Source organism: Taudactylus pleione, unplaced genomic scaffold (genome assembly GCF_031769625.1).
Source record: "Taudactylus pleione unplaced genomic scaffold, aTauple2 ptg000431l, whole genome shotgun sequence".
Classification (NCBI taxonomy): Eukaryota; Metazoa; Chordata; class Amphibia; order Anura; family Myobatrachidae; genus Taudactylus; species Taudactylus pleione.
This window is the reverse complement of record NW_028284833.1, coordinates 583494-590181: the sequence shown is the minus strand read 5'-3', so window position 1 is coordinate 590181 and position 6688 is coordinate 583494. Positions and strand designations below refer to the sequence as shown.

Sequence of the window (6688 nt, the reverse complement as noted above, 5' to 3'; positions counted from 1 at the left end):
GATGCACACTGGGGCAGGGGGAATGGGGCTGAGAGATGCACACTGGGGCTGGGGGAATGGGGCTAAGAGATGAAAACTGGGGCTGGTGGAATGGGGCTGAGAGTCACAGGTGGGCCTGAGATGCAGGGGTCCTGGGGATGGAAAGAGACCAGGGGGCCTGGAGATAGACATGGAGGCCTGGAGATAAAGAGACACAGAGAGCCTAGAGAACCACAGAGGGGCCTGGGGATGGAGACATTGGGGGGTCTGGAGTAACACAGGTGAGCCTGGAGAGACACAGAAGTTTGATCAGGGAAATCACATTTTTCCTGCACAAAAGCTCCTGTTACTACAGTATATATTATCTGGTTATGATGATGACATGGGTTATATTTCTATGTAAACAGGCATCTTCCAGACAATGTTATCTCCTACATGAATAGTAAATACCGGCTGAAGACACTGCCCAGTGAGGCTCAAATTCCTCAGAGGTTCCCCGTTGCAGAGAAACCACCATATAGGTAAGAAAAGACTTTCAAACTGACCGGGTTCCCAAAAACCCGCCTAGGGGTGACACCGAGGTGACAGGAGCCGGGTGCTGCACTGTAGCATCAAATGCAGAACTCGGTTCCTGACAGTGTGAGGGAGCCGGCACCCGTACTTCTTAGACACACACTAGACCACTGGGGTTCGGGCTGCGAGGCCATTCCCCCTTCTCAAGTGACCACGCCCCCTGATCACGAGGCCACGCCCCCTTTTTGCGGCACACGGCGTAGGTTCACAAATACCTTCTTACTCCAGGTGACACCATGGGGAAGGGCGCCACTAGTGTTTTTTTCCCAATATCTGACACGGTGCTAAAACTGGGACCACCCATTACCAGATCTCTAGTTTCACCTATGCATAAGGGGACTCTCTTTTCTCCCCTCTTCTCTCTGGAGATCTCCTCAGGAGGAATCCATCACTCTGCCCCATCTCTCTAGGACCTGCCTGCACATCCCCCCATCTTGGTGTCTTTTTTTTGTCCCTGGCTGTTCCCTTTTCTCTCCTGTATTCTGGGTCTCCTGAAACTATAGCACAGTCATGCAAAAGGGTTTGTGAATGAATATCTTCGGGTCTCCCCTCCAATTCACCATCTAACTGTAGCCAGAAATGTCAGGCCAGTATGGGAGATGTCGTTCTTCAACAGTTTCACTGTGTTCTGTCTCACATGCGCTGCCGGAACAACATACAGATGTGTCCACATACATCTATCCTCTGTGCGCTACAAGTCACGTTCCACATAACGCGTGAGCGCCGTGTGACTGCGTAGCACCAAGCGTCTTTTGTGCTTAATGCGCAAGGAGGCGAGATGTATGAGGAAACATCTGTATATATGGGTCACTGTCCTCAGAGGCGTAGGGAGGGTGGCTCCGGCAGAGCACGAGCTCCAGGTGCCAAAGACTTCAGATGGTGAAAGTCTGACTCGGTGTACTCAGGTCCCGACGGATTAGTTTACAACACATCTGAGGAGGACAGGACGCTAACGCACCTGCCGTGAAGCCATGCCCCCATGGAGTGATGCTGTGCCTCTCCACCTATACAGCACTCTCCCTGCCTTCCTAGAGACTGACGGGTGACGTCGCCGGGAGGCAGGGCTTAACTCCGGGGGCGTGGCTTAAGCTCATTGCCCTCGGGAGCTGCACAAGAACAGTGAGAAATGTTTTGGTTCCCATAATAACAAAAAAAAAAAAAAAGAAGAAAGGTGCATGCTGGCTGCTCCTGCTCCTGTATGTATAATTGTAATGCATATAATATTTATATATTTTTTTCATTAGGACTACAACACCTCATTAACTTTATGTATTGTATTTACAAATTATTCAACAGAACAGGCTCTGTCATCAATGTAGGATTTTTTTTTTACCCTTTCAAATGCTCACATGTTGTTGACCACACCCCCAAACAAAGGCCAGATTAAGGCTTGTGGGGGCCCCCTTCAAGCCACAAGCAGCTTACATAGCCACCCCCTCCTCCCCCCCTTACAACACGGAGCCTATATAAACACCCCCCCTCTTGGCTACACGGAGTCTATCGCCCCCGCCACCACCTTCCCCCTAGCCACCTGGAGCCTACCGTATACCTCAGCAGGCACAGGCAGCAGCTCACTCCTCCGCACCGTGTGTCCCGGATCCTCTCTGTGCGTGTGACATCATACGCACATGCGTTATGACAGGTCACACACAAAGGGCACAGAGGATGTATCCATGCGCTGCCCTGGAGCTGGCACCCAGCAGCTGTCATCACTGACAGTTTGCCAGACTTTAGCCAGCCCAGTGCTTGGACATTTTCGGCGGAGCTCAGGTTCCGCCGGAAAATGCTCTCTCCGTGCACCTGTCGGTGGGTCCCCTGGGACCTGCCAGACCCTAAGCAGTCGCCTGGGATTCTTAGCGTGAATCCGCTACTGCAGTGAGCCTATGTGGGCCCAGGGATGACCGTCCCTGTTGCCACCCCCCTTAATCCGGCCCTGCCCCCAATCCAGGACACATGAGGGGGGCACCGCAATATACCATTGCTCCGGGAACCATGGCTCCAGGCTACACCTCTGACTGTCCTGCTATAAAGACATTTTAGAAGGGATGAGCTTATAGAGAGGGATTCTCCACTTTGACTCATCCTTTAATCCATGGTTTATCCTCCTGAAAGTAGCAGAGTCTTATTAATCTATTACTCAGCAACCATTGCAGAATGGTTCAATTAGCAGAATATACTGACAGACAATCAACATAGACAGGTGGACACTTGCATTAGCAGGCTGCCACGGCCATACAGAAAGGTGGCCACGTATGTGTGTGATTTAGAATGAGGCTCAGAGTGTGTATTAGACTACGTGATATATATAGTAAAGATTAGATGCCAGTGGAATCTGTCGTTTCCATCTGCACCAGGTTGGCTGATAAATGTTGTTGTGTTAGGGGAAATAACGTGTTGCTGCCCTACTGGGGTCAGCGGCAACCACCTAACCAGGTGGGCCTCATGTTGTGTTATTGGGGTGGGAGGTGGATACCTTGGGCATGGTAATGGGCTGGCTGCTCGCCTCCTATTTAGAAGATCGATGTGAGTATGCAGTTGGTGATCTTGCATTGTGGGGCCGTTCTTTCTGCACCACCATACTTTGTCTGTCTTTCTTCTTCTATTAGTTAGTTCAGTTATACATTTAATGCAAATAGATTTTAAATAGTTTAATTAATTTTAAATTAAATAAAGCTGACCTTCCTTTCCCCTTATACAAGTCTCTGTGTCATTATTTCAGTATGATTATGATTGATGATTTACCCTGCACTGTTAGGAGAGAACACTCATCAGGCGATGGGGAGTTTAATACACATGTACCTAATTACAGCCAGCAAGGACCTCTAAGGAGCTGGGGGCAGCGTGTGTCCATTCACATCGGGAGGAAAACTCCCAAACGTTGGGTGCCAGCAGCATGTTTTACATACAGAGGCAGAAAACAAAATGGGGCAGGGTCTGCATGGGCTTAGGTAGGAAGAAGTTATAGTATTTATTGTGACTGAATGACTAGTGAAATAATATGACAAGTAAGGAGAGGAAAACCTCCCAGTAATATAGGGCTTGGCAGAAGCCACAACCCGGCCACAGCTACTTTTGGGCATATTTTTCACATGACAAATGTCTGCTCACTGAGGAAACCAGTACTGTGTATTTGTCTGAAGACCCTATAAATGGTGTCAGACCCAAAGTAAACTCAACATCTTATCACAATAGGAAAAGTAGTATATTTCCAGGCCTGTACACATTGTGTTACTGGCAATAGATTTCCTATTGTGACTGTATTTACCTTGTACCAGGGCTGCACAAAACCCACTCACAGATCAAATATAGGCATCCTGGGGATTTTTCCAAATCCCATTTATGCTGCTGGATCAGGGGTGGGCAATAAGCGGCCCTCCAGTTGTTGTTGAACTACAAATCCCAACATGCCTTACAACAGTTTTAGCAAGGCCAAATAGAAAAACTGTGGCAGGGCATGCTGGGATATGTAGTTCTACATAAGCTGTGAGGCTGCTTATTGCCCATGCCTATGCTAGATAGAAGGGGGGAGCCCAATGATGGAACATTTTCTTACAATACAATACATATAGCGCTTCACATTAGGCAGGTGAGCAGAGGAAAATGTCACGCTCTGCTTCTACAGTAGTTACACCCTTTGGCTAAGACACTACAATGCCAGCAATAATATACCCACTGTCTCTATATAAGCAGCCCCCAATACACCAATTACATTTATATAAGTATTTTATGTGTAAGTGGATTGTATAAATGCACAATACACAGCATATACACTCACTCCATGTAGTAACTATACACATGTACCTCTAGTGTAACATATCCCCCACATACATACAGGTCACCCATACAACACTCGCAGTGCATCAGGCAGAGGCTGTGTGAGGGCTGGAGGAGACCCATATACCCCATCTATACATACCGGGTCCTCAGGGCATGCCAGGCAGCCTCTATGTCCGCATACATGTTCTTCTCACTCGGCTTGCCACTGCTTACACCATAGCCAGAATAGTCATACGAGAAAATGTTGCATTTGATGCTGGAGCCCAGGTCAATGTAGTGGCTGCACATCTGGCCTAGGTCACCGGCATTGACGTGAGAAAAGAGCAGCGTGTACTGGCTCCCAGGGGCACAGCGGACATACATGCAGCCCAGGCTGTTTCCCCGCTTGGTGGTGCAGCGGAACACATCGATCATATCCAGCTCCCGCTGAGAGTACTGCCAGTTAGCCTTCTCTGACAGGTGCAGGCTGCATAAGGGAGGTAGGCAGACTGTGGGGTCCACCTGCTCATCCTGTGCCAGGTCTTGGGATGGAGGGGCCTCAATCTCCCGCAGAGTGTACGTAGGCTCCGGGGGATGAAAGGCCAATCTGGCGGTTATGCTGCGGCAAAGGGCTGAGAATATCCTCCTCATCCTCTGGCAGAGCAGTGGTGGTGGGTCCCTGTCCTAATATACTAATCCTAATAATAATATAATACTAATCTAATACTACTATTCCTAATGATAATAGTACTAACCCTAAACCTAACTATAATACTAATCCTAAATATAAATCAAAATAAAATACTTAACAATAATAACTACACTAAAACTAATACTAATATCACTAATAAATAATCCACTCCACGCACTGCAAAGCCACTACTCTCTCTGAGAAATATCCAAGTGGACATAAGGTAATGTGACAATGGAGGTGACATCACAGACACTACAATGGAGGTGACATCACAGACACTACAGGGCTGCTGCCTCAGCACCCTGCACACAGCTATCATTGTTATATTACCAGATTACATATGTATTGGGCACCTCTATACCTGTTGTACATAATGTTTATATGCAGAATAAATGTAGCAACCATGTAATAAATGACACCCCTTTAATTATTGTCATACATGTAAAGACTATAGCTTCCCTGCGCCCCTCATTTCCCCACCGGCGCTTGGGACCCTGATTGCAGGTAATCGCTGGTGGCGCACACCTGCACCCACTTCCAAATATTATACACCGTTGCTAATCGTGGCACATGGCATACTAATTAAATGTTCCATATAACTGTAAGCGCAGCACTGAGTCAGTGTCATTTGTATTACGCCAATTCAACTTTACTCCTTAGCAAATTTAGGCCCTCATTTACTAACGAGTTTTATCACAAAAATGAGTGATACATTTCACTGTGTATGATAAATGGTGCTCCAGCCAATCAGCTCCCAACTGTCACTTGTTAGAAAAATTACAGTTGGGAGCTGATTGGCTGGAGCACCATGACAGCACAGTGACATTTATCACTCGTTTTGGTGATAAAACTCGTTAGTAAATGGGGGCCTTAGAATGATCTATATGGCTTATTAACTATAGCAGTAGCACCAACTTGTAGCAATCACTCTTTACTATAGCTATAAAGTGTGAAAGGCACGTTAGTCAGACAATGCTTACACAGGTTGTCAGATCCACTTTGCTGTACTTTGGGGGTCATTCAGACCCGCTCGTGAGCGTCAGTACGCTCGCAAGTGGGTCGATGTTCCCCACTGCGCATGCGCACGACGGAGGGAGCTCTGTCGAGCGCATGCGCGAGACCCGGGGAGCGACGGGCTTTCCATCGCTCCGGGTCTCACACCAAAGGTGGCGTGCTGTCGATGTTGATTGGGAACGCCCATGGGAACGCCGGCCCCACTGACATCACTAGTGATGTCAGTGGGAGTGATTTTGGCTCTGATAGAGCCAAAATCACTCCAGGGCTTGTGGCAGGGGGACGCTACCGCAGGGTCTCCGTCGCAAGTCCGATGGTCACGATGGTCTTGACCATCGCGACCATCTTTTTGGCCGCTCGCATAAGCTGTGGGTGGTCACCCACAGCTATACGAGCGGCCAGGAGGCCGCTCCATTTTCATGGAGGAGGGCCCTGATTCAGAGCGAGCGCTCTGGTCAGAGCGTTCAGCTCTGAATCAGGACCTTTATGCCAGAATGGCAAAGACAGCAGCATGTTCACATCCAGTAGTTTCTAAGGAAAATGCTGCGATCCTGTCACTGACTATACCAGGGCTCGACAAAACCCGGGGGCCAGGTCACCATGGCAACCAGATTTGGCTGCCTGGCGACCAGGTTTTCAGCAACCCCCGGGCCTTGTGGTGCAGACCACGAG

General features: G+C 48.5%; 1 pseudogene; it reads right to left on the bottom strand.

Annotated features, from left to right (window-relative positions):
• Positions 1–4458: 4458 nt before the first annotated feature.
• LOC148505992 (alpha/beta hydrolase domain-containing protein 17C pseudogene) lies at positions 4459–4959 on the bottom strand (annotated as a pseudogene).
• Between the last annotated feature and the right edge of the window lie 1729 nt (positions 4960–6688).